Here is a 4331-nt window from a genome sequence, read left to right on the forward strand (position 1 = left end):
AAAAAAAAGTTTGAAACATAAATGTGATAATGTGTAAAAAATCAAATTAAAAACTATGGTGTGACATATTTAGCAATATGGAAATACTAACCAACATGATTTTGGGCTAATTATCTTGACAAGTTTGACATTTTAAGATAGAATCGTAATACATAATATAATATGAGAGCCGATAATGTTTAAATGTGTGATTTGATTTGTTTAGAAGCTTAAATGACTATCAAATTTCAAGTTTAATATTTTCAGAATAACCACCACCATACGAGGAGTATTTTAAGGATAAAATCTCACAAAAGTCATATAAAATCACTAACTAAAATATAATGACTTGAGTTAGTTAGAAATGTTAATGGTTAACCTTTTGAATTGGAACACAAATCTAAAATCCTTAAGTGAAAATAAAAAAAGTTACTTATGATGTTAAGAAGTTAATTTTAAGTCTGTATGAATAATTTTTTGAAAGTACTTTGTGTGATTAGAAAAGTTTTTAGATAAAGTTTTTACTAGGACCAAAAGTATAAACATAAATGAAGCCAAAAGAATCCTTAATCTTCTAAATGACTTTTGAATTCCTCAACAAACAAATTATGAATACAGATTTAATAGATTGTAATAGAAATTTTTGAAACGTGTGGCTCAAAACAAAACAGGCTCTAAATTTCTTCACACACACACACGCACGCCTCCAATCTTTGAAACAAGGTGGTTCAGCATTATACATTTATTAGATACACTACTACTCCAATGTCGTATTCAGAAAAACCAAATTCACAATATACGTACCATTTTAATGGTAAACAATTCAACCCTCGGAATATGCTAAAACTCCAAACGGCAGAGCCGACATCGAGGTGATTTTCCTTCTGTCCCACTTAAAAAGTCATCTTTTGGGGCAAGAAAGACAATCCGAATGGAAAGATATCTAGATAAAAAGAAGATGGTGTGTAAAGGCAATTAACAATGTGTTTTTTATCTTATTAAAAAAAAAGGAAAAAAAAAACAAAGAATGCATCGAAATTATAGACGAAGAGGAATTATCGGAACGTTCAAGTAATTTGACATCGAAATTTTTTTGCATGTTTCATGTTTTAGTTCTTACTATGAATCTGTATGAATATTTTTATATGCGATCTTTATTTATGTTCGAAATCATCCGGTATGGAATTCGATTATCTAACTCATAAGATCTCCCTTTATAGGTTTATTGAAAAATGTTCACATGATTAATTTTTATGTTTTTCTTTTCCGGTGACCGACTATGTGGCGAAATGCTCTAGTGAGATGATTGTGCATGCTAAAGTGTCTAAATATACAAGAAAAAAATTTAGTGACTTATAGTTTTCTATTGAATGAAGAAGCAATTTTTGGTATTTCTGTCGAATGAAGTGATTTTTAGTATTTCACTTTACATAATTACATTTAGCTTTATACAATCAAAAACAATTTTGTTGTGCAATAATCAAGCACCATATAGGAAGAATGCAAGCTATTGTTTTATCCTTCAGCACTTTCAAATCGGGGTTGGGGCATGGTTGGTCATGTGACCCACCAATTTTTTTACTATCAATTATTATTATTATTATTATTTTATTTTATTTTTTAAGATCACATAAAAGGATAAAATTTCACATATGTGGTCACTGCCTTCTGAGTTCAGTTTAAAGAGTCGAGCGCTAATGGTTGATCCTAATTCGTCACTTCTTGTTAGTGGCAAAGATGAGGGTTCTGCTTTGTTAAAGAAGCTTTTGAGAGATATAAATTTTAGCGGAGTTTTGAAGGATCTATAATATTGAAAAGCTACTGTATTTTGTTTAGATTTGTTTGTATTTTGCTTTTTCTTACAATTTTGTTTGGATGTAGCTTCAACTTAGAGAGGATGAGAGCTATGTTAAGGGAATATAATCCCACATCGGTAAAATACCGAAACAATGACCAATATATAAAGGATTGGGACACTCCTCTTAATAAAGGTTGACCTTATTGAGATGGACCCCAAGTCTTAACATGGTATCAGAGCCCATTAAGCTCCAACGAGCGATTCGATCCGATTAAGTCTCTAAAAATGAGCATACGGATTTCAAGATTGATCTGCTCAAACGAGCCACCATCTTGTGGGGGCATGTTAAGGGAATATAATCCCACATCGGTAAAATACCGAAACAATGACCAATATATAAAGGATTGGGACACTCCTCTTAATAAATGTTGACCTTATTGAGATGGACCCCAAATCTTAACAAGCTATTCATTGTTGGTGGCCAAAAGAGATGAGCATTATGACATAGGGAAAATCACAATTGAGATACAATATAAAAATCAAATTAATAGTTTTGAGGAATTAAAAAATGGCTTTGATTTTCAAATAGTACAAGATTTTCTGACTACAATTTTTCTGCAAATTGATTGAAAAATTGAAGTATTTTTGCTTCAACTATATTAATTTACAATGTATAGCCGCGCAATATTGTTAGAGTATAATTATTTTATAACGCTAAATTTAATATGCAGAAACAATAATATGCTTATGCTACTGTGATAGGGCCATGTAGATCCTATCCATTTGGGATAATCCATATGCGTCCAGGGTGAGACCACATGATTCTAATGCGCATGTGCAACAAATTCTGCAAGCTTTCAAAAGAAAGCACCAAATTGTCATTGAAATTTCCAAATAGTTACACCCTCGCAGATGTATAATTAACTCAAGAATTAAGGTTATTGTCAAATTATTTTCACTAACCTAAAACAAGTAAACAAAGCATGCATATTATTATAACCAAATTCTGTATCCCAGTTTACTTGGAAACATATAGAAGCCACAACAGAATCATTTTAACTCCATTTCACCAGATGAAGAGTTAAATTCGCAAAACATCGGTTCAAATACTAATTAGAAAATTCGACATGCATGAAAGCAAAAAAGCTGTTTCCTTGAGATTATACACCAGAAAGAGTATTAGGAAAACTGTAGTTTCAAGCGATTAGAGTGTTGGAATTTTTAGGGGTTAGTTGATGGTTTTCAAGGAGTACAAGAACAGGAGTTAAAGGAGAAATAATGGCCATTAGGTACAGTTTTGTATAGAACTCTTAAGGGAAGGTTATGAATGAATAATTAATAAGTATTGTTGAAGAATAACACTTCAGAGCACTAGAAAAAACAAATAACAAAGATAAAAATAACAGTTCAAATCACGCAAGATAATATTTCATACCAAATTATTCCTTGCTCCTATAATTCCAATCGTTAAATTGCACAAGCAAATGTAATGTTCATATGTGTGTGTGTATCGATTTGCTCCAACCATGATGTCTATTCAATGTCTAAGAGCTGCCATTTTCTTTAGTTTCTGTAAGGGCTCTATCCTCAGGTAAATTCATCAGGTCACTAGCAATTGCCTCTTCCATGTGTTTCTGTAATGACATAAAAATTGTAGTATAAAAATATGAATGAAAACTAAAAGTTGAAACCTCAATTCATCCATCCACTATCAAATACATGGTCGAAATGGTACCTGCAACATATCTTCAAATGTTTTTTCTAATTCTTTTATTTCGCTTTCCGTGGTTTCCAGTTCGGCAATTACCTCTTCCTCTTCAGCGTTCAACTCTTATTGTTCGGCTTTTATCTCTCGCATCTCGGCAAGTATCACGTCAGTCTTGTCATTTAGCTCATCCAGGTAGGCATTTAGCTTTAGAAATTTCTGCATTAGATATAATGAATCCCCTATGAGGTTCTCTTTAATTTTCAGAATACAATCCATTCCACCCCACCAAATTATCACTCTTTCCCACAATGCCCCCTCTGATTTATCAACTGTATAAATACTGCCCTTTCAGATATTAAATTGACCATTGGAAGGACATTAAAAACAGAGAAACGAGAGTAAACAGATTACTTGTGTCAAAATTAAACTTACAAGCATAGTCTGCAAATTTTGGAGATAGGCTTGTGCGCGCTTCATACAATTCTTGTGCCTTACAAGAAGCCCAAATTTTCTTCTTAAATGTCTGGCATAGTAAACTTTATATCAGAATAAAAAAGGCTAAAAGAAAGAGTCAGTAAAAGGAAGAGAAAAATAACTCACGATGATGTGCACTTCTTCTGAGTTCTTCTAAGGATAGCTTTCCTTGTAAACGACATCTTTATAATCTGTAGGAAGGTTTAACTTACGAATCAAACATCAAGAAAAGATCTTTTGAATAAAACCGACTTCAGAAATCGTTTCAAGGAGTTAATGCAAAAGGTAAAGGAAAAACGACCAGAGAAATTTGATTATATAGAAAATTAACGTTCACATACACAATAACATGTAGAACATAAGAAAAATTAT

At 32.0% G+C, this 4331-nt stretch overlaps 1 long non-coding RNA gene across 2 annotated transcripts in view; it reads right to left on the reverse strand.

Annotated features, from left to right (window-relative positions):
* Window positions 1-3177: 3177 nt before the first annotated feature.
* Window positions 3178-4331, reverse strand: part of LOC111399547 — a 4155-nt gene continuing 3001 nt past the window's right edge. The window contains exons 2-5 of one of the 2 annotated variants that reach the window (XR_002703737.1): window positions 4086-4150; window positions 3918-4008; window positions 3513-3701; window positions 3178-3411 (exon numbers count right to left, since the gene is read on the reverse strand). This is a non-coding gene — a long non-coding RNA (uncharacterized LOC111399547). Of the gene's footprint in view, window positions 3412-3512; window positions 3702-3917; window positions 4009-4085; window positions 4247-4331 lie in introns of those variants that run through there. The other variant, XR_002703736.1, reaches the window with a different exon arrangement.

Source organism: Olea europaea, chromosome 9 (genome assembly GCF_002742605.1).
Source record: "Olea europaea var. sylvestris chromosome 9, O_europaea_v1, whole genome shotgun sequence".
Lineage (NCBI taxonomy): Eukaryota > Viridiplantae > Streptophyta > Magnoliopsida > Lamiales > Oleaceae > Olea > Olea europaea.